Source organism: Sus scrofa, chromosome 7, assembly GCF_054392235.1.
Source record: "Sus scrofa isolate SSC_HxYL_T2T_F1_AM1 chromosome 7, Sscrofa_HxYL_maternal_Yorkshire_Landrace_v2.0, whole genome shotgun sequence".
Lineage (NCBI taxonomy): Eukaryota > Metazoa > Chordata > Mammalia > Artiodactyla > Suidae > Sus > Sus scrofa.
Genome location: NC_139389.1, coordinates 45,149,414 through 45,173,438, shown reverse-complemented (window position 1 = coordinate 45,173,438; position 24,025 = coordinate 45,149,414). Strand labels below are relative to the sequence as shown.

Below are 24,025 nucleotides of genomic sequence, written 5' to 3'. Positions count from 1 at the left end.
AATTGCAGTCACTTTGGCAGCTCTTCATTAAATAACCTGCAATAGAGACAATGGGCAGAGGTATTCGGTTCAGTTTGGATTACTACCTCCCCAGCCTTTCCTGAGACCTGCCCCCTCCTCCTGCCTTCCTGGGTCCTCTCTGATCCAGTCCTCAGCTCAGCTCTTTTTCTTTGTCACTCATTCTCTTTGGTTCACACCTGGACCGGTGCAGCCTTTTTGCAGCTGCAGCTTTTACCGCCTCTGCCTAGGGGATGCTTTCGAGGCTTCCAGGGAGAGTTCAGGGACTCTCCTCCCCACTGCCTCCTTCCCCCACCCTCCATCACTGGGCAGTACCCTGGAGTGAAGAAGCCATCTGCCTTTTGTACACTTCAGGGAGGGCCAGGGCCGCCTGGGTCTCCCTAAAGAGGGGTGGCCTCCTGGAAGCTCCTGGGTGACCTAAAAGTTCAACCACTCCTAGCCCTCCAGGGATTTTCCTTTTTAGCACCGCACCCGTGGCATATGGAAATTCCCAGGCTAGGGCTACACCGTAGCCACTCAGGACCCCAGTCGCATCTTCCACCTACACCACAGCTCAGGGCAATACTGGATGCCCAGCCCACTGAGGGAGGCCAGGAATTGAACCTGCATCCTCATGGATACTAGTCAGATTCATTTCTGATGCAACACAATGGGAACTCCCTAGGGATTTAAAAAAAAAAAAATCTCTTTAATTCATAGATTTTCTGAAAGGGAAGACAGTTTGAGGAGATTAGGCAAAGCCCTGAAAACCTAACTCAAATGATGCGATGATGGTTTATCCCAATGCTCTCTCTCTTTCATTGGGGAAAAAAAGTTATTGAGATTTTTACACATGCTGGGCAAAATCCTCGGTGTTGGGGATTTAGAAAGGGGGTGTGGCCGTATTCCTCCAATCGCTCTGTTTGGTGCAGGAGATGGCTAATAATAATTGAGAGCTTATTAGAGCTGTTACAGAGCGCTTCACCTGTGTCACAACTGATGAATATGTGTAACACATGTATCATTTAATTGGCACAACAACCCTATGAGACTGTTACTATTACTCTCTCCCACTAAACAGTGAGAAAATAAAGCACAGAGGTTTAGGGACTTGCTCAAGTTTGCACAGCTAGTAAGTGGTAGAGCTGGGACTTATCTCTAGTTCCAGAGTTTGTGCTTTTAAAAACTAAAGCGTGGCCTTCTCTTGTGGTGCAGCGGGTTAAGGATCTGGCATTGTCACTGCAGCGGCTTGGATCACTGCTCTGGTGCAGGTTCCATCCCTGGCCTGGGAACTTCCACATGCTGAGGGTTTGGCGGGGAAAAGAAAAAAATAAATAAATAAATAAAACGAAATTGCAATTCAGTTAATTGCAAGGGAGGGGAGGTGGCTAGAATTCGATCTGAAGGAGATGTTAAAGATAATCCAGAGAAAACCGAGTATCTGAGAAGATGAGTGACTTTCCAATGTTAGAATTACTAAGTGGGTGTTGAACTCACACCACTCATTCTTTCGGGGTGGGGGCTGTGCCTTCTGCAAGTGGAAGTTCTGGGACCAGGAATGGAACGAACACCATAGCACTGACCCAAGCCACAGCAGTGACAATGCCAGATCCTTAACCCACAGAACCACCAGGGAACTCCCATACCAGCCATTCTAATGAATCCCTTTTCCTTCCTCCATCACTGCCAGGAAACTGGGGGAGGCACACCCAGCAGGGGAAGGGCATTCCAGGAAGGATGCCTGGCAGGACCCAAGATTCCTGGGATCAGCAGGTAGAAGGGGTGTGGCTGGAGCACCTGAACGTGGGGGCAGGGATGGGTGAGAGTAGAAAGGGGGGTGGGGACCGATTGGAAAGGGCCAGAATATTTTGCAAAGACAAAGGGGAGTTATGAAGGCTACCATGATCAAATGCACTCCATTGGCTTTCTCTCTGGCCATTGTGTGGAGCAAAAGAGGAGCCATCCAAGGGACAGGCTTCGGGAGTCCCCAGGGAGGGTCTAGTGTGAACAGAACACCGATAAAGGTGGTGAGAAGAGCATGGGACAAGGACAAAAGGGGGGAAATAGAAACTTTTCATGGGTTGAATCCCTAACTTAAAGTTTTCAAAAAGCAAGTTAAGAAGAAAGTGTCAGGGCGAGCTGAAGAGCCTTGGACCGATGAGGTTTTGTTAATAAGATTGAGAATGAGAGCTTTCCACTTGTATTTTGCATTCATCTTCACAAGGAGAGGACTCTTTGGGTCGAGGAGTGGAAGGTAAACTTTGGTAAGAGGGAGCTTCAGGCTGAGAAGGGCTAAGAGCTATGCGACAGCACTTGGGTTCTGGAAGCAAATTCGTTTCCCGGGAGAAGGTCTTTCACCAAGGCTCGTCAGGCGCCTTGGAGCAATTGGGGAGGATGCAGATTCTGCAAACTGCTGACCACTTGTTTAATATTGACCTCAGTTGTGATTCCAGAGAGGATTCCCCAGGGTACATTTGTGACAGGCTCCCCGGCTCCCCTCTTTATTGTTCAAGCAACTTCAAACAAGAAATTATATATAGTTGAATCAAAGCAAATACATGCAGCTGGTTAAACAAGTGAAACAATGCTAAAAAGCTCACCCACAGCCCAGCAGCCTCCTGTGCCCCCGCTCTGCTTCCCTCCCTGGGCTGGTTACATGGTTATGCACCATGCCCATATTTTTTTTTTCACATTTTCTTTTTGATTTGCCACATGTTCTGGTATTTGCTTCCATATTTAAAAGCAGTATGCCTATGAGGCTGTCTCTTGACTCATTCATTTTAGATTGTTTTGTGAACGTCCGCGGGTGAACGTCTCCAGTCCTCCTTCCCTTCAGAGCCCGAGGAAGACCCCATCTGAGTCTCCTTCCGGTTAGAAAGGGACATGTGACTGTTTCTGGCCAATGAGGCTGTAAGAGGAAGTGCTGGGTATCATTTCTGAGACAGGAGGAACTCTAAGCCGCTTCCCTCGTGTCTCTGCCCTGCCATGAGACAGGGTGTCATGTGTTCCAGTAGCTACTCATTGCTAGAGCCACTGACTAATTCCCCGTATGACCCCTTGACAACCCATGTGAGGAGAAGCATGTGAGGAAGACAAACCTCTATTATGCTATCCGCCCCCCACCCCTTTTAGCTTATTAGGGCCGCACCCAAGGCATATGGAAGTTCCCAGGCTAGGGGTTGTATTGGAGCTGCAGCTGCCAGCCTACACCACGGCCACAGCAACACAGGATCCAAGCCTCATCTGTGACCTACATTGCAGCTCATGGCAATGTTGGATCCTTGACCTGCTGAGTGAAGCCAGGGGTCCAACCCATAATCCCATCAATACCAGTTGGGCTCATTATGCTGAGCCACAACAGGAATTTCCTGTTATGCCCTTTAGATTTGGGGTTTGTTGCTACAGAATAATTTCATCCATCCTGACTAACACATGAGTTTAGCTCACTTACACTCCCTCTCCAGGAGTTCCCGTCCTGGCATAGTGGAAGCGAATCCAACTAGGAATCATGAGGTTGCAGGTTCGATCCCTGGCCTCACTCAGTGGGTTAAAGATCCAGCATTGCCGTGAGCTGTGGTGTAGGTTGCAGATGCAGCTTGGATCTGGCGTTGCTGTGGCTGTGGTGCAGGCCAGCAGCTACAGCTCCAATTAGACCCCTAGCCTGGGAACCTTCATATGCTGCGGGTGTGGCCCTAAAAAGCCAAAAAAAAAAAACCTTCTCCAAATCCTACTAATTACATCTCAATTTTCAACAATTTTGTATAAAATTTCCCTCATTACTTGTTCCTACTCTGTCACACTGTAGCATATCAGCTCCATTCTTCTTTTTCTTGGCGATCTCCTGGAGCCCCCCAAACATCTGCTCTAATAGAGACGGAAGTTTTTCTAGATCGATACAATTGTTCTCTGTTTTCTGGGTTGCTTATTCTTTTTTGGTTTAATTTCTCTATTTGGTGGAACACATCCTCCAGTAGCTTTCTGAGACAAGGTCTTTGGAAGATGTATTTTTGAGATTTTGAGTGTCTAAAAACATCTTTTTGCCATCCACATACATGACTGGTTTAAATTGGTGGGGTATAGGACTTCCTGTCATGGCTCAGTGGTTAACGAACCCAACTAGCATCCATGAGGACTCGGGTTTGATCTCTGGCCTTGCTCAGTGGGTTAAGGACCCTGAACTGTGGTGTAGTTCTCTGATGCGGCTTGGCTCCCATGTTGCTGTGGCTGTGGTGTAGGCCTGCAGCTGCAGCTCCAATTCAACCCTTAGCCTGGGAACTTCCATATGCCTCGGGTGCGGCTCTAAAAATACAAAAAGGCCCCCCCCCAAAAAAAAAAATCGGTGGGCTATAGAAGCCTAGGTTGCAAATAATCATGGCATAGACTACTAGCTATCCACCAAAATCTTGGGCACATAGAATGCATTTTCCAGCCTCCTTTGCAATGAACTTTAATCGTGAGATTAATTTCCCTTTCATGGAAATTAAAATTCCAGACCTGGCTCCTTCAAACCCTCTATGCATATGCCTCTTCGTGCTTTTCCCCCTTCTGGCAAGATGGATGGAGGAGATGAAAATGAAATTCTAGGTCTGCAAAACCATGGGATGAAAAGAATATTATTTCCCGAATGACCACTTAGAGAAAGGTGCTGCCCAGCACCACCCACCCAGGTTTGTGATGCGAGCTAAAAATAAACATCTATTGTGTTAAAAATAAATCCCTATTAAGCCAGTGAAATTTCAGGATCTATTTGTTTTTGTAGTCTAACCTACTCTAATTAGTACAGAAATTGATTCTAGGCCACCCTAAAAATGAAAATAGTGGCATTGTCTAGGGTTATACGGTAGAGAAACAAATATATCAGGATGGAAAGTGGGAGATACCTGTTATGCTAGGACAAACGCATTTGATAAAACTGATCCCAGAGATAATTTAATAGCCTACAGAGACTGTACATAACAGTAGTTAGAAAAAGGCAGGCTTTGCTGTCAGTTACTTCACATCAGGAAAAGATGAGCTCAGGAAAGCAAGAAGAGATTAAAGGTTGAAGAAACAGTTTCTGGACCTCACAAAGGAATTGATAAGACTAAATAAGTCTTTGAGTCGCTAAGACCATGAAGTCATCTCGGTTAAACAAAGGGACTCATCCCTGCAGCAGGATACAGTTAAGGATATCGTCTCTCTTATAAGCCTCTTCCTACAGATGGCTTTACAGTAGATGATATTAATTTGACAGCTAGAAATTGGCATAAGGACAAAGAAGCAGAAAAAAACAATCAAATAGATTTAAGAACCATGTGTAGGAAACTTTGGATGTGGTTACTGGTGCATGTAACCAATGGGAAGCAAGTAGATCAGAAATCTATTTGAAGGAAGAAATTAAATTCCCAAGGAAACCACAAACATGGCCTTAAAACAATCTTTTTTTTTTTTTTTTTTTTTTGTCTTTTTGCTATTTCTTTGGGCCGCTCCTGCGGCATATGGAGGTTCCCAGGCTAGGGGTCGAATCGGAGCTGCAGCCGCCGGCCTACGCCAGAGCCACAGCAACGCAGGATCCGAGCCGCGTCTGCAACCTACACCACAGCTCACGGCAACGCCGGATCGTTAACCCACTGAGCAAGGGCAAGGACCGAACCCGCAACCTCATGGTTCCTAGTCGGATTCGTTAACCACTACGCCACTACGGGAACTCCTAAAACAATCTTTAAAGCAACACTTGGACTCCCAAGCTTCCATGAGCAACAACTGGACTGGGAAAGCAGCGGGACCCCGAAAAAGGGAATCCTCTCAATACCCACTTGAGGTATGGAAGATAATGGAAAATGTCCCAGAAGGCAGATCAGGGCTACGAAAACAACGGGCAGTGCCTCCAAAAGAGAAGGTACAGGCTCATATGAAGTCATCACCTCCACTGTCGAGGCTGGGAGTCCCAGCAGGTTCCCCCATTATTAGGGACCAGAGACTGTGTGTTGCTCAATCGTATCCGCAGTTATCCTACATATTGGGGGTGTGCATAGGGTTGGGGGGTGGGGCCCAGTTCCTAAGTCTTTGGAGCAAGAGAAATGCCAACTTGTTAGAAAAGACTGCACATCACCCAGAGCCCCTGGCCATAAGCAGAAAGCAGAGGCTGGAGGGGGCTTTGCTTTGACTCCCTGGGAAAGGAACCAAGTGTGCTCTGAGTGGCCCAGAAGGCCACCCATGTCGCTGACTTTAGGAGAGACTGCTAGCTGGGCCCCCAAATCTGTTCTCTCTTCTTCCTGGGCACACAGAAGTGGTTATATCTCCCAGTCTCCCTGTTGGGAGGTGTAGCCACGTGGCTACAATCTCTCTAATGGAACGTGAATGAAAATGACATGTGCCAATTTCAGGCTTGACCCCTGTAGATTCTCCAGTGCAGCCTCCCATGGGTTTCCCTGTCTACTGACTGGCTGTAGATAGGGCAAGAGGGCTCCAGAGCCACTATCCTAACCTGGGGTCCATGGACCCAAAGGTCAGGAGGTTCCATGGACTCAAAGGTCAGGGGGGCCCATGATCCCAAAGGTCAGGAGGGTCATGGACCCAAAGATCAGGAGGTTCCATGGATGCAAAGGTCAGGGGGGTCCAGGATCCAAAGGTCCGGGAGAGTGCATGGTTCCAAAGGTCAGGGGGATCCATGGATCCAAAAGTCAGGACGGGAAAAGTCTCTATTTTCCCTTACCTTGAACTGAAAATTTATTATTTCTTTCTATGACAAAGCTAGATGATAAGCTACATCAGTACCTGTGATTTTGTCACCAGTAGAAATCACAGATATTTTCGTATCACATTCCAGCTGTTGCAGATGTCTCAAAATATCATTACATTCATCACTACTTGGAAATTACGGCACTTATTAGACCTGCCACTAGATTGCACATAATTGCAGCCCTCCGGCTGACAGACAGCCGTGTAACACAACTGGCCAGCACTGAGCAGAGGAGGCATGCAGCCACCCAATGGCGAAGTCACACGTGTTCACTGGTAAAACAGAGATCTGGGCTGCTTTCCAGTGGCCCCTGTCTGCAATTGTTGGTCAGTTTATATGTGAAGGTAGGTGAGTAGTTTTCATTGTGCTTTTTTTAATGTTTGAAAACTGGATGATTTAAATAAGAATTTCTAACTTTCCTCAATATTGAGAGGTATGCAGACCACAAATGTTGTCTGCCTTCCCATAGATATGTCTTTAAAAAATGAAATCAACTTGGAGTTCCCTTTGTGGCTTAGCAGGTTATGAACCACGAGGTTGTGGGTTTGATCCCTGGCCTGGCTCAGTGGGTTAAGGATCCGGTGTTCCTGTGAGCTGTGGTGTAGGTCACAGACATGGCTCAGATTCTGAGTTGCTGTGGCTTTGGCGTAGGCTGGCAGCTGCAACTCTGATTCGACCCTTAGCCTGGGAACCTCCATATGCCGCAGATGCAGCCCTAAAAAGTTTTTTTTTAAAAAAAAGGGCAACTTTAAATCACCTATACTTTCACTGTATTGTTTTGTTTCTTTAGCCACTGAATAAATAGAAGAACACATGTACTAATCACTCCATCACAGATTGCCATCTTATATTTTCAGAGCTATAGGTCCATGTAATTGGTTTACTCTTTACTACTATGAGTTTTATAGATTTAAAAATATTCTGCGAAGGGGTCCACAGCCTTCACCAGTTAGCCAAAGGGGACTAGGGCACCCACAAGTCTGGGGAGGAGCCTGTGGTAGGCTGAGCCACAGTGTCGAAGGAGCCTGGGTCCCATGGAAGAGAGCCTGCCTATTCCCTGAACATCCATCCGGGGCTATTATATGAGCAAAAGATAAACTTTGGTTATGTTAACTTGGGGGTTGTTGTTGCCAGAACACATCCTACCTCAAGCAAAGAAATTGGTGCATTGATTTGTTGCTTTTGTTGTCACTTTTGAGCACTTCAGTGCCAAACCCACATTTGTTCCCCTGAGTCATTTCTCTGCTATAGGGAACCCTCACTCCAATTTAAAAACATTTTTTTACTTCATCTTTTTGTTCTGAAATTTCACATATTGTGCCCTAGAGTGGCTCCATTAATCATGCCAGGCCTGAGGAGCTCCCGTTGTGGCTCAGCAGGTTAAGAATCTGACTAGTATCCATGAGGATGCAGGTTCGATTCCCCGCCTCATTCAGTGGGTTAAGGATCTGGAAGTTGTGGCATAGATCGCAGACATGGCTCAGATCCTGGGTGGCTGTGGCTGTGGTATAGGCTGGCAGCTATAGCTATGATTAGACCCCTAGCCCAGAAACTTCCATATGCCACATGTGCAGCTAAAAAAAAAAATTTACAGGCCTTTGATGAGTCTATTTTTTTATTAAAAAAATTTTTTTTGGGGGGGCCATGCTCCTGGCAAATGGAAGTTCTTGAGCCGGAGACTGAACGCTTGCCACAGCAATGACAAAGCCAGATCCCTAACCTGCTGAACCACCAGGGAACTCCCTTGTTGGGTCTTTTTAAATCTGGCAACTCAGATCTTTCAATCTGGAAAAAGCTTTATCTCTTAGGCAATGTTCTGGTCAGCTATTGCCATGAAACAAATCATCTCCAAAACTCAATGACCTAAAGCTGCAACAATCATTTTATAACCTCAGGTGGATCAGAGAAAAGCTCAGCTGGGCTCCTCTTGCTCATTAGATTGTAGTTAGATGGTGGCTGAAGCCACAACAGTGGGAGCCTTATTTGGCATCTTGCTCTCTTCTCAGGGCATCTGTGTGGTCTTTCCACTTGTCCTAGCTTGGGTTTCCTTGTGGCATGGTGGCCTTGGGGCAGTCAGATAGCTTACATGGTGGCCAGGGCAACAGGGCAACTCTCCAGAATTTTTTCTAGAATTCACCCTACTATATTATTAGTCTGCCCTTCACCACACTATATTATTAAATATAGTCACAAAAACCTTTCAAGATTCAAGGGTAAGAGAGTTAGACATCACCCCTTGATGGGTGCATGGCAAGGTTCTAGAAAAGTATGTAGGATAGGAGATATCGCAGTGCAGTCACCTTTAGAAAATACAGTCGGCTCCAATTTCCTCCTCCTTTTTCTTTTTTTTTTTTCTTTTTGGCTGCACAGTAGCGTGTGGAAGTTCCCAGACCAGGAATCAAACCTGTGCCACAGTAGTAACAACGACAGATCCTTTAGGCCACCAGGACACTCCTCCTTTTCCTTTCAGTTCTTTCATTATATTTCTCCTAATAGTCGGGTGTTTTTGTTTGTTTGTTTGTTTTTTGCTTCCTAGGGCCGCACCCGAAGCATATGGAGGTTCTCAGGCTAGGGGTTGAATTGAAGCTGCAGCTGCTGGCCTACACTACAGCCACAGCAATGCAGGATCCGAGCTGCATCTGCCACCTACACCACAGCTCACGGCAATGCCGGATTTTTAACCCACTGAGGCCAGGGATCGAACCCTTGGCCTCATGGATACTAGTCAGATTCGATAACAACTGCGCCACGACGGGAACTCCCTAATAGTCAGCTTGATCCTCTGAACTAATCCTTTAATTTTCTGATTTATTCTATTATTATCCCTTACTTCATCTTTTTGTTCTACTTTCAGGACTTCATTGACTTCATCATCAACCTTACTACCAACTTTTACATTTTGGCTACCATTTTAAATTTGTTTTCTGTTCTTTTTTATTTCTTTATTTTTATTTTTTTGCTCTTTATGGCCATACCCGTGGCGTATGGAGGTTCCCAGGCTAGGGGTCCAATCAGAGTTACAGCTGCCGGCCTACAACACAGTCACAGCAATGCAGGATCCTTAACCCACTGAGCAAGGCCAGGGATCGAACCTGCAATCTCATGGTTCCTAGTCAGATTTGTTTTCACTGCACCACGGCGGGAACTTCCTTTTTTATTTTTTTAAAAATAATCTATTCTCCAGAGCTTCCATCGTGGAGCAGTGGTTAACGAATCCGACTAAGAACCATGAGGTTGTGGGTTTGATCCCTGGCCTTGCTCAGTGGGTTAAGGATCCGGCGTTGCCCTGAGCTGTGGTGTAGGTCGCAGATGCGGCTCAGATTCCGCGTTGCTGTGGCTCTGGTGTAGGCTTGGCAGCTACAGCTCCCATTAGACCCCTAGCCTGGGAACCTCCATGTGTCATGGTGTGGCCCTAGAAAAGGCAAAAAGACAAAAACAATAATAATAATAATCTATTCTGTTTTCATTTCATGCATATAATATCTTCTATTGTCTTTCTGAGGCTACAAATTATAATTTCAAGTGTTCTGCTTTCTACAACTCCCTCTTTTTTTGTTTTAGGTTTTTTTTTTTCACCACTACACCTGTGGCACATGGAAGTTCCCAGGCTAAGGGTCAAACTGGAGCTGCAGCTGCCAGCCTACGCCACAGCCACTAGCAACACCGGATCTGAGCTGCAGCTGCAACCTATGCCTCAGCTTGTGGCAACACCGGATCCTTAACCACTGAGGCCAGGGATCAAACCAGCATCCTCATGGAGCTAATGTAGGGTCCTTAACTGCTGCGCTACCAGGGAACTCCAGTTCCCTCATTTCTTTCTTTCTTTCTTTTTTGTCATTTTAGGATCGCACCTGTGGCATATGGAGGTTCCTAGGCTAGGGGTTGAATCAGAGCTGTAGTCGCTGGCCTACAACCACAGCAACGCTGGATTAACCCATTGAGCAAGGCCAGGGATCGAACTTATGTCCTCATGGATGCTAGTCAGATTCATTTCCACTCATTTCTTTATGAATTCTTTTCATCACCTTATTTTCTTTTAATGTTTGAGTCTTTTCTCAATTCCTTGATTAATCTTGGATGTTTCTTTTCCTTTTTTATTTTTTTATAGCTGCACTTTCCAGGGTCAGGTATTCAATCCAAGCCTCAGCTGCAACCTAGGCCACAGCTGCAGCAACGCCAGATCCTTAACCCACCACGCCAGGCTGGGGGATTGAACCCGAGTCACCCCAGAGATAACACCAGATCCTTAACCCACTGTGCCATAGTGGGAACTCCCTAATCTTGGATGTTTCTGATTAGAAGTGCACAGGCGGGCTTGTGGCCCAGTATGTCTTGATAAGGTGGCCAGGGGGCTCTTTTGATTAGGAGTTACAAATCCACTGTTTGTCTGTCTTTTCTGCAGGGTCATTTGGTTTACTGGAGAAGGCTTCTCCCTGTGTGGAAGCCAAACACTGGTGTCCAGAGCTGGGTGGGGAAGGGTCCAGGGAGCTCTTTGCCAGGCAGACTCTGCTTTGGTTTTCACGGCCCTTCCGATGGTGCCATTCTGCAACCTTCCCGCTTCACTTATGTCCTAACTCCCTAACTCCGGAACAGACATCAGGTCTCCTGCAGGGCTAGGGATGTGTGACTGGCTAATTGTGGGGATGGGGGGGGGGGGAAATCCCTGGACTGGTCTCAATACTTCTTTTTTAAATTTTTATCTATTTATTTATTTTTGTCTCTTGTCTTTTTAGGGCCGCACCTGCGGCATATGGAGGTTCCCAGGCTAGGGGTTGAATCAGAGCTGTAGCTGCTGGCCTACACCACAGCCACAGCAACACAGGATCCGAGCCATGTCTGTGACCTACACCACAGCTCATGGCAATGCTGGATCCTTAACCCACTGAGCAAGGCCAGGGATCGAACCTGTGTCCTCATGCATGCTAATTGGGTTCATTAACCACTAAGCGATGATGGGAACTCCAGGTTTTTAAAGATTTAATCAAGTTAAGATGAGGTAATTCTATTTTTTTTTTTTTTTTTTTTTGCTATTTCTTGGGCCGCTCCTGCGGCATATGGAGGTTCCCAGGCTAGGGGTCTAATCGGAGCTGTAGCTACCAGCCTACGCCAGAGCCACGGCAACGCGGGATCCAAGCCGCGTCTGCAATCTACACCACAGCTCACGGCAACGCCGGATCCTTAACCCACTGAGCAAGGACAGGGACCGAACCCGCAACCTCATGTTCCTAGTCGGATTCGCTAACCACTGCGCCACGACGGGAACTCCAAGATGAGGTCATTCTAAATCCATGCATCTGTTGCTGGACATTTAGGTTGTTTCATGTCTTGGCTATTGTGAATAGTGCTGCAATGAACATAGAGGTGCATGTATCTTTTTGAATGAAAGTTTTTCCAGATATATGCCCAGGGGTGGGATTTCTGGATCATATGGTAGTTCTATATTTAGTTTTCCAAGGAATCTCCATGCTATTTTCCACAGTGGTTGTACCAATTTACATTCCTACCAATAGTGTAGAGGGTTCCCTTTTCTCAACACCCTCCCTAGAATTTGTTATTTGTAGATTTATTAATGATAGCCAGATGTGGTGCATATACACTGTAGAATACTACTCAGCCATAAAAAAGAACGAAATAATGCCAGTTGCAGCAGCCTGGATGGAACTAGAGCTTCTCATATGAAGTGAAGTAAGTCAGAAAGAGAAAAACAAATACCACATGATATCACTCATATGTGGAATCTAAAATATGGCACAAATGAATCTATCTACAGAACAGAAACAGACTCACAGACCTGGAGAGCAGACCTGTGGTTGTCAAGGGGGAGGAGGAGGGAGAGGGATGGATGGGGAGTTTGGGGTTAGTAGATGCAAACTATTGCATTTAGAAGGGATAAGCGAAGAAGTCCAACTGTATAGCACAGAGACGTATATCCAGTCACTTGTAATAGAACAAGATGGAAGCATCCGGTTTGTGGCAATTTGTAACAGAAGCCCTAGTAAGCGAACACACCCTTTATCAAACGCTCCTTCAATTCTAATACATCCTCTATCAAGCGCTCCTTCAATTCTCCAAACTTGAATGTCCCATCTGTTTCCTGCGGGGACCCTGCCTTCAGCTCACCTCATCTCTCACGGGTTTGCCGTCACCCTCAGCAAGCCCCACATCCTCACCTTGGCACCACCCACCCTCCCCACCAGGATTTCCCACGGCTCTTCCAGCCCCTCTCACCGCCTAGTTCCCACACATGTGTATCCACTGCCCCAGCCAAGCTGGCCCCTCGGCTCCTCGCCCTGCTTTGCCTCTGTCCCAGGTGCCTGTTCTGGGCTCCTCCACCCACATCTCCTCCATCTTTAAGCCCAGCTCCACCCCTTCTCCTCCCACAGGGAGCTTCCTGGACTCCCCAGCCTTGCAGACATGGACCCTATGAGCTCTTGAGGTCAACACCCTCCATTCGGCGCATAGACGGGAGGTTTCCACGGTGTCCTGTGTGACCCAGCTAGACTGCAAGCCCCAGGAGATCAGGAAGAGCGGCACATCCATCATGTCAGGCCCCGTGGGGTGGGGCACAGGGTAATGAGTGTGAAAAAAGAGCCTGACGTGTTTCCGGCATGGATGCTCCTCGTGTTCCACCAGGGGAAGGGGCAGGACCTCCCGGGCTCCAGGGAGAACCCGGGGTCCACTGCTCTTCAGAGCGGCAACGCTTCTGTGACATCATAGTAGGGTCAGGGTCCTAGTGATGCGTACCAAGCAGACTTCCAGGGACTCGAAAAGACACCTCCGTGGTGGGAAAAAGAGAATTCCTCATTCTCTCTCCATTACGTCTTTCCTCCCTTTGCCCTCTCGCTTTTCAGTTCCAGGCCAGGGGACTCCTTCACAAGAGGTGCATGTTGGGAGAGAGGGTTTGGGGGTGTCCTAATAATCCTCGAGCCTGAAGGCATTTCACTTCTTCTCCTGGTCTGTGGTCCTCCCTCCCCCTCCGCCGGAAGGGAGGAGGGCCCCCTCTGGCCCCCTGCTCTTCCCAGCCATCAGCTATGCCCCTGCCCGCTCTCGATCTCTCTCTTTCCAGACAGAATGAAGAGACACCCTGTTGTAGAAGCTAAGTCATCATTCCTGGAGGAAGAGAATGTTCTTCGGAAAGATGCAGAGTGAGTATTGTTTTGAGGCAGGGAGGCACTGCCCTTGCATTTAAACTAACAAACCAACCAACGAACACTTTCTTCTGAGACTTCTCAACTGACCTGAAATTCCCCCTTCTTAGGAAAGCCTGGCACCCCAAGGAGTCAAGATGGGAGGCAGAAGGCAGCCTGGGAGCTCTGCCCTCTCACTTGGCAGGACTCTCTGTACCCCACGACTCTAAGCCCTGCCTCTGTGGGTGCAGTCTGAGGACTAAGGCAATGTTGCACCCTCGCCCTGCTCCGGCCCCCCGCCCAGCCTCTCGGGTGCTCCCCAGCTTGTCATCTGGAAGGAAGCAGCTGTCTTCTCCAGTGACTGCCTCGTTCAAGTCTCAACTCTCCCAGAGTTCTCCAAAGCCCAAGGCCAAGGCCAAGTCCCAGCTGCTCTCTTGGGACAGGTCAAGAGTTTGCTGCAATGCCACGCCACTACGCAGGCTGGTACCCATGGGCGTGTGGCCTCAGGGATTTCTTAACCCACTGGCCAAGTCCTGGTCAGAGAAGCCCTTGCAAACCTACCTCCCATCTGGAGGGAGCCGTTTCCTCAGCCAGGGGTCATATCCCCAATGATCTTACTTGTGGAAGCTGACAAACCCCAGTCCTCTCTCCCATTCTTGTTTAAATAAAACTATATTTACTCAATTATGGTCTTTCTCTTGTATGTACACAAAACATGGTAAGGATTTGTATTAACTGAGAATATATTTTACCTTCTCCTTCCACTCAGTCAGGTTTTCCAGGGGTCTTGATCTTATGATGGAAGGTCTTTTTTTTTTTTTTTTTTTTGTCTTTTTGTCTTTTCTAGGGCCGCTCTTAGGGCATATGGAGGTTCCCAGGCTAGGGGTCTAATCGGAGCAGTAGCCACCGGCCTACCCAGAGCCACGGCAACTCAGAATTCGAGCTGCATATGTGACCTACACCACAGCTCATGGCAACACCAGATCCTTAACCCACTGAGCAAGGCCATGGCTCAAACCTGTAACCTCATGGTTCCTTGTCGGATTAACCACTGAGCCACGACGGGAACTCCTGATGGAAGGTCTTGATGCATTTAACCCTGTGTACTGGAGACACTGTGACCCTTAGATTATTATTTTTTTTTAATTTTATTGAGGAGTTACCTTTGTGGCTCAGCAGTTAACAAACCCAACTAGGATCCATGAGGTTGCGGGTTTGATCCCTGGCCTCACTAAGTGAGTTAAGGATCCGGCGTTGCCGTGAGCTGTGGTGTAGGTCAAAGACACGGCTTAGACCCTGCATTGCTGTGGCTGTGACTGTGGGGTAGGTCAGCAGCTGCAGCTTCAATTCAACCCCTAGCCTGGGAACTTCCATATGCCCCAGGTGCGGCCCTAAGAAGCAAAAAGGAAAAAAAAGAAAGAAAAAAGAAATCCATGTCCTTTAGCTATTACTCTCTCAATGTATTGCTTTTTATATTATGTTCTATGTTTTGTTGCTGGTATAGATTTATCTAAGTGTATCGCTCAAATTCAGTGACTTGGCTCAGGACACATATTAATTCTAGGAGTTTGTAGATTCTTTTGGATTTTCTACGTATGACATGTCATCTATGTATAATAATATTTTGACTTTCTCCTTTCGAATCCCTGTCTTTTATTTCTCTTTCTTGTCTCGTTGTCTTGGCTAGGATCACTAATGCAGTGTTGAACAAAACACTGCTGTGACTGGACATCTGTATCTTGTACTGATCTAAAGGAGGAAACTTTCAGAGTTCCCTGGTGGTGCAGAGAGTTAAGGAGTCAGCATTGTTAATGCTGTGGCTCAGGTCACAGCTGTGGTGCAGGTTTTATCCCTGGCTCTGGAACGTCCACATACCAGAGGGCACGGCAAAAAAAAAAAAAAAAAAAAAAAAAGGAGGAAGCTTTCGCTATTTCATCATTAAATATGATTGCCATAAGGTTTTGTTTATAGACGGTCTTTATCAGACTAAGGCAGTATCCTATAAGTTTTACTAAGTTGTTTTTTAAATCATGAATTGGTCACCCAAGTTCAAATCCTGAATCTTCCACCTATTAGTCATTCTACTCTGGGGAGGTCACTGAGCTTCTCTGAGACTCAGTTTCTCCATCTTAAATTGTGGGAAAGAATGTCTGTCTTAAAATTTCTCATGAATTTGGGAATATTTATAGAGAACACCCAACCCATAATAGGTGTTCAATTAAACGCCTGGCATTACACTATATACTGTTTTATTTATCATTCTCCTCCCCACCTCCCTGCGTCATATATATGCTCCCTGAAGTTTTTCTCTTGCTCAGGGCTGTATTCCTTATGTTGAGAACCGTGCCTGGTATATAGAAATTGCTTCAGAAAAGAAAATTTTTGATTAATCAATGTCTATTTCCCTTTTTCTGGAACTCTACGGCTATAAAGCATGGCTGTAGAGCTCAGAGTTATACTTGTCCCTTAGAGAATCACATAATTCTCTTTTGACTTTTAAAAAGCGTCATACCTCCCTCTTCTAGGTTATTTAACCAATTTCTGCAATCTCTTCTCCCCTACCTTGTTGCACATTAAGAATAGAGCTGGGGAGTTCCCATCATGGTGCAGTGGTTAACGAATCCGACTAGGAACATGAGGTTGCGGGTTCGGTCCCTGCCCTTGCTCAGTGGGTTAAGGATCCGGCGTTGCCGTGAGCTGTGGTGTAGGTTGCAGACACGGCTTGGATCCCACGTTGCTGTGGCTCTGGCGTAGGCCGGCAGCTACAGCTCCGAATCGACCCCTAGCCTGGGAACCTCCATATGCCGCGGGAGCGGCCCAAGAAATAACAAAAAAAAAAAAAAAAAAAAGAATAGAGCTGGAGGAAATAACCAGGACTGGAAAAGATACATGTTCTCCAGTATTCATTGCAGCACTATATACAATAGCCAAGACATGGAAACAACCTAAATGGCCATGGACAGAAGAGTGGATCAAGAAGATGTGATACATATACACAATGGAATATTACTCAGCCATTATAAGGAAAGAAAGAACGGCATTTGCAGCAACACAGAGGGACTCAGAAATTATCATGCTAAGTGATATTAGTCAGACAGTGAGACACCAACATCCTATGCTATCACTTACATGTGGAATCTAAAAAAAGGACACAATGAACTTCTTTGCAGAACAGATACTCAGAGACTTTGAAAAAAATTTCTGGTTTCCAAATGAGACAGGTTGGGGGGTAAGGGATGGGCTGGGGGTTTGGGATAGAAATGCTATAAAATTGGGTTGTGATGATCATTGTACAACTATAAATGTAATAAAATTCATTGAGTAATTAAAAATAAATAAATAAAGGTGACTCCCCCCCCCCAAAAAAAGAATAGAGTAGGAGGGTCAAGTCTCGGCATTCCCAGCTGCTCTGCATGATGCTGGGCAATTCCCTCCCCCTCCAATCCCCTGAGACCTTAGGGGGTTCCTCCAGTTGTGGTTCCAGTGAGATGTGATACTTGTCGCCTTTCAAATCTCCTGAGAGTCTGCTCAGCTTTATTTAAATCTCTCCTGGAGTTCCCCTGTGGCTCAGCTGGTTAAGGATCTGGCATGATTGCTGTTGTGGCTCAAGTCCCTGATGTGGTGTGGGTTCAATCTCTGGCTGGGAAACTTCCACCTACCACAGGTGAGACAAAAGAAAAGAAAAAAGAAAAAAAGTCTCTCCTGAGAGCAGCAAAGAAACCAGATCCGGGATGAGCCTTCTAAACCCTCAGCAAGGTCTGCAATCAGGGAGGTAGATGAGAAACCTGAAGCCTGAGGGATGAAGACTGGAACAAGGGCACCTCTGGACACTCCCCAGTGCTGCCCACTCTCAGTTTGTATCAGAACTCACCCATCTCCCTGCTGAAATGCCTTCCCTTTGCCACAAATCCTCTCCTCCAGGTCAAGGTTTCTCAACCTTGGCACCACAGACATTTTGGACCAGATGATTCTTTGTTGTGGGGGTGGCCCTGTGCATGGAAGGATGTTTATCGGCATGTCCAACCTCTACCCACTAGATGCAAGGAGCACCACACACACCACACACACACACACACACACACACACACATACACACACGCACACTGAGTTGTTGAGAACCACTGCCCCAGCTGATCATTCTTTTTCTTTCTTTCTTTCTTTCTTTCTTTCTTTCTTTCTTTCTTTCTTTCTTTCTTTCTTTCTTTCTTTCTTTCTTTCTTTCTTTCTTTCTTCCTTCCTTTCTTTTCTTTTGCTTTTTAGGGCTGCACCTGTGGCACATGGAGATTCCCAGGCTAAGGGTTGAATCAGAGCTGTAGCTGCCAGCCACAGCCACAGCCATAGTCACAGAAATGCGGGATCCAAGCTGTGTTTGCCACCTACACCATAGCTCACGGCACACCGGGTCCTTAACCCAGGGCCAGGAATTGAACCTGCGTCCTCATGGATGCTAGTCAGATTCGTTAACCGAGCCACCACGGAAACTCCCAGGTGATCTTTCTAAAGCCCCCTTTTCATCAGCCTCTCCCAGTTCAAACCATCTCTCTCTCAATAGGCCCTTCCTGCCTTGTCCAACTTATACTCGTCCCCCTTTCTCTGAGCAACCTGAGCCAGAGCTGCCATCACACTAGCTGAGAACAGCGTCTAGCATTTCTGGAGCACTTCTCCCAGGCTGTTGCAAAAACTATCTGATGGAATCCTCACAACAGATGAGTGAGGAGATACATGAGTATTCCTCTCCATATTTCAGCCGCTGGGGCCCAGAGAGGTGAAGTCACTTGTCCAAGGTCATACAGCTGGGAAGTGGTGGATCTGGGATTCAAACCCACGCTGTCTGGCTCACAGCGAGCAAAAACCACTCACCTCTATGTCATTGGACATTTCCTCACTTGTTTCCTATACATCTAAACCCGACTGCAAACCCTTTGAAGGCAGGCACTGCCCAGCAGGGGGCAGGAGGGCCAAATACAACTATAGTGACGGATTTGGAGGCATTAGAAGATGTGAGTATGTGAAGGAGACGGAGGACTGGAGAGAAGAAATTTTCAATTTGAGGAATAAATAAAATACATATGCACAAAGTTTCAGTGAATTTTCCCACAATGAACTCACCATGTAACCAGATCAAGCATCAGCTCACCATCAGCTCAGAGCCTCCCTCATACTCCCTTCCACTCATCCTCTCAGCCTGACTGCCATCTTGCCTTCTAATAACAGAGATTCATTTTGCCTCTTTTTGTACTTTTTATTTTTTAGGGCTGCAGGTATGGCATATGGAGGTTCCCAGGCTAGGGGTGGAATCGGAGCTATAGCTGCTGGCCTACAGCACAGCCACAGCAATGCCAGATCCCAGCCTTGTCTGCGACCTACACCACAGCTCACGGCAATGCTGGATCCTTAACCCACTGAGCGAGGTCAGGGATCAAACCCACATCCTCATGGATACTGGTATGGATTCTTAACCTGCCAAGCCACATTGGGAACCCCCTGCATCTGGTTTCTTTTGCCCAGCAGCATGAAAATCATCCGTGGTGTTGTATGGAGCAATAGTTCTTTCCCTTCTCTCTAGAGAATTCTGCTGTGTGACTATACCACAGTTTGTTGACTGTTGACGGATGTTTATGGATAATAGACATTTAGTCATTTCCAATTCGGAGCTATTGTGAAGGGTGCTACTGTGAACATCAGAGTCCACGTTGCTTGGTGAACACAGCATGCATTTCTGTTGCAGCACTGCCTGCCTCAGGAACTGCCGGGTCATAGGTCTGCATCATGCTTCAGCTTTAGTAGGTACAGAAATTTCCCCAAAGTTTTCATATTTGGAGGCTTTTTCTTCCCCACCTGGCAGCACCCAAGGTATGTGGAAGTTCCTAGGCCAGGACAAAACCACAGTAGCGACAATGCCAGATCCTTAACTGCTGGGCCACCAGGGAACTGAGAGGGATGGGATGATATGGCCTCCCTGGAATCTTCCAGATGACCATGCCTGTACTAATAACTTTCTCTATAGGAAAATAATGCAGAGATGAAAGGGATCATATAGAGCTCGAGTCCAAAGCTTTCTTTATGCACAGGGAAAAACTGAGGCTCAGAGACAAGGGTTGACTGGTCCAAGTTGGTGTGAGTCTAGTCTGGTCTCGGAGCCAAGTTTCTGGATTCTAGATCCTCATTTTGCTTTTACTTAAAGAGAGCTGCTCATCTGGAAGGTGATGGGTGGAACTTGATGCTCCATTGGACCCACCAGGATTATATGTGACGCATGAGAGCGGAGGGGGGTGCAGGTTGGACTGGTGAGCTGTCTTGCTCCCTTTATTTTCCTTGGGCCTGGGCTGAAGCCAAGGAAAACACAAGCCTGGCTGCTCCTCCCACCAGGGGAAGTCAAAGTGAGGGGCTTTACAATTAAAGTCTGGAAAATCTTCCACCTCGAAGCCTCCTCTCCTCCCCCTTTCAGTCCAAGGAGAGGATGGCAGTAGGGACAGGGGTTCCAGGATCTGGAAACAAGATGGGCTTCCCCCTCAAGGGGCTCACAATCCTTAGCAAAACCAGACAGACCTTGGGCATAGAGCAAAATCCCATTTATTACGTACTGAAATTCCATCCACTAGGAACCTGGCGGGAGCCTTGAGCCAACCTCCAGCGGAAACAGCTAAGCCCCAGAGACCACCAGCTGCAGTCTCCATCCTTACCTGGTGCCCCAAACTCACTCCTATTTCTGCAGCCCTCAAACTTCCGCCTCCTGGTCTGCCCCCCACGGTCCACATCCTGCTTCGCCTGAAATTCACTTTCCATTCTCCTTACAGTGACTTAAGGTGACCCTCAAAAAGGAAGAGAAGACGAATCCCTACCTTGCCCCAACTTCTCTTAGCTCACACCTCCTTCCCAAGTCCAGAGGTTCCCAGCAGGTAGATGAGACCTAAGAGAAGGATAAAAGAAGGGTTGCTTCTCTTTGCAAACTCTTTTGGCACCCCCTCTTCCCTCCCCAACCGTCTCCCTTCCCGCCCTGGCTCCCGCGCCGGGCTGGGGCGCCAACTAAATCTGATCAAAATGCAATTGCCAAGTCGTTAAGGTATTTGAATTTAAAAAAAAAAAAAAAAACTCCCGAGAAAGAAAGTATTTGATGGCTAATAATCTCATTTCAATATAATGGGACCTTCTTCTGCAGAGAGCAAGACAGGTTAAGAGATATAATTATGACTTTGCAAACTCTCTCCCAAGCGCGGGAGACGCGCTGACAGGTCTGCGCGCGGCTGCGCCCGACTCGGCTCGCTCCGAGGGGAGACGCTTTGTCTGCAGGACCCGTTAAAGAGACACCGTCCCTTTCCCCCCCTCGGCCTACATTGCAATTTTAACTGTCAGCCGCATCTTAGCCCCAGGATCAGTTCTGAGTCCCACGCGAGGATCGGGGGTGGGGTGGAACAGGAAAACCGGACTGGGGGGAGGAGAAAGAAGAGCGAGGGGGTGACCTGTCAAACGCTGCCCCAGGAACTCGGAGCTGGTTGTTTTTTGTTTTTTTTCTTCCAAATCCTCTCCCTAGTGCGCTCTTTAAAGTCAGGTCTACACTGCAGAGTCCGGGTAGAGCAATGATTGGGTGGGGTGGTAGTGCTGGTGATAATTCAAGCAGCGCTGACTTATCATCTATCGCCCTCCTCCAAAGTGGCTCTTTTTGAAGCACCCTAAAGGAACAGATTTCTTCCTGGCAGAACTGCTTGGTTTTAGCTGGCGGAAAGGAATCGAATTAAGAAGCTGGAGAGAGATGGTGGTAGTACTTTTCATGCCTGTTTTTTTTTCCCCTTACAGTCTAAGCAAACTCCCCCCCCCCTTACTATAATGGGAGAAAAATACTTATTTGAAGCCTAGATGGGAAATCCTTAAAGACAGAGCAATTTTCTGTTGCACATCTCCCCCCTTCAAGGAAGTGAAAAAAAGGAAATCTCTAATATAGTGTATATATGTGTGCAGGAGGCAAAAAAGTGGCGCAGCAGAGTTAGAGAGTATCGATTGCACTTCAGGTCAAGAGACTAAGGGAGAGCAAACGCCAGGAGCTCGAGAGGTGTTTGAGCGCCGCGGCCAACAAGCTCGCGGCGCAGTGGCGCCGAGCGACCGTGGGCCCCCGACTTGGAAATGTGGCCGAGCGTCTGCGCGCGCGAGTGCGCACGTGTATGAGCCTGGCCCCCGGGAGAACGCTCCGCTCCCAAGCCAGCCAATACAGCCGCCAAAGCAAACGCAGGGACGCACGAAAGACAGACCGACAGTCAGACACGCTTGTCCCGAGAAAAGGAGCAGGGGCTATAGGGGACCGAAGCCCAGGGGGTCCCTGTCTCCTCTTGTTCCCCGACTCTCTCGAAGAAGACAGGAGATTTACTCCGGGTATCTCCCACCGATCCTGGCGCACCCCAACTCTGCGCTGAAAGAATTCGGAGGAAGCGGGTGCCCCATGGCACCTACCCAACACTCCAGCCCCCTCGAATGGTGGCCAGAAGGACGCCGGCCACGTAGCCGAAAGGGATGAATCTCGGGTGAATCCTTCGGCCATTGTGATGGGCGGGCCCGTAGGCCCAGAGGCACAGAGACCCCTTTTTGAATTGGTGAGGGCATATAGCTGGGGTTTCAGGACTCCCTCAGATCCCCGCGCCTCACCCCGGGGGACTGTTCGCGACGCCTTGTCGCACATAAGCCACGGTTCGACTCCCTAGAGTCATTTGCGCAGCAGTAAAAATGAGGTTGGCGTTGTCGCGTCTTATGTGGACCGCACCCCGGGCTGCACATCCTTGAAGTGCAGTTTGGAGAGTGGGGTCAGCCTCACTCGCCCGAGGGCTCCCCCTGGCGGCCCGGGACGCAGGTTTCCCCGGCTGCGGACGACCTAGGCGAACCAGGCCCCTAAGAGAGAGAAGCGATGCTCACCTGGTTCATTTTGGGCTGAGAACCCCGCCCCAGCATGTGCTGCCTCTTCGGCTTCGTGGGCCCAGGGTGGCCTTACCCTGCTGTGGCGCCCCTAGCTTCTCCCGCCGCGCACCGCAGGATGGAGAGAGGACGTACCTGGAAGCAGCTCCCCACACTGCTCCACTCACTAGGCAACAGTTAGGCAGTTTTTGACACCCCTGTCCATTTTTTTCATGGTGTTTAATGATCCTAGGATTGAGGCCTGGCGCGCGGCCCCAGCAGGGGAGCGTAGGTGACGGGAGCCATGTGGCCACAAGGACGTGGGGCTCGGCTTGGGCTTCCAGGCTGGCAAGTCGGGATGGGGGCCGGAGCCTAGCGCACTGGGGCGGGGGCAGTTCGAGCAGCCGAAGATGGCGGGTCGGGGTCCTAGCCAGGTGGGGGGCGCCAGGGAAGTCGGGCGCGGGCCGGGCGCGCCGCCGGCGGGGTCAGGGGCGAAGGGGCAGGCGGAGGGCAGCGCGCGGGGAGCCGGCGCGGCGGCTCGGGTTACGCGGCCCGGCCCTCCCACCCGCAGCTCGGGCGCGGGGGCCCGGGCGGACTCGGGCTGTCCCCCGCTGTTTGCATTTCTCTGGCAGGCGGCGGGGCTTAGCTTGAAAGGAATCGCCTCCATTTGGAACGTTGTTTATTTTTCTTAACTAGCCAGCGCCGACAGACGACCCCGAAAGCACGGCGGTCGGACCCGGCCAAGCCCTCGCTGGGAAGGGGGTCAGGACCCGGGACGGCTCGAAGGGAAGGGCGCTATGAGCCCCTCCCGGGGAATGCGCCCGGGTCCCCTCGCGGCCCAGTAGGGGGAAGGGTCGCGGTGGAGCAGAGAACGACTTTCTTCCTTGTAGGAAAACTTACTTTCTCCTGTCGCAGTTACCTTAGCTTTGACCTTGCGCAAGGCTGGGCGGCAAAATGGTTAAGCTTTCTGGCTTTGGCGTCCGGCCGCCTGGGATTTCAGTTCCGCTCCATTTTTTAGCTCCGTGACCTCGAGCAGGCTGTCTTTGTGACTCAGTTTCCTCCATTGTCAATGGATATAATATAGTGCTTAGCTCTTTGGATTGTAAGGACTAAATAAGCTCATTCACATAGACCCCTATTTAAGCGCAGGGCCTGGAACTTGCAGAGCTCAGGAGATGTTAGCCCCTCTTGTCGGGGCTGTAGATGTTTGTTGGTGCTCTGGCCACGCGAGGGTGGGTCGGGTGGGGGCAGCCAGCAAGTGCGTGGCCCACCGGGAAGAGACTCGAGCAGGAGGCCCACGACT

At 48.5% G+C, this 24,025-nt stretch overlaps 1 long non-coding RNA gene and 1 pseudogene across 1 annotated transcript; one reads left to right on the top strand and one right to left on the bottom strand.

Annotated features, from left to right (window-relative positions):
- The first annotated feature begins 13,789 nt into the window (after positions 1–13,789).
- On the top strand, positions 13,790–14,513 carry LOC146401544 (uncharacterized; annotated as a pseudogene).
- A 3,570-nt stretch (positions 14,514–18,083) lies between these two features.
- On the bottom strand, positions 18,084–23,215 carry LOC146401543 (uncharacterized). The gene is made up of 2 exons (XR_014810125.1): positions 22,744–23,215; positions 18,084–20,755 (listed from the first exon to the last, which is right to left on the bottom strand). It is a non-coding gene; the product is annotated as an uncharacterized LOC146401543 (long non-coding RNA).
- Between the last annotated feature and the right edge of the window lie 810 nt (positions 23,216–24,025).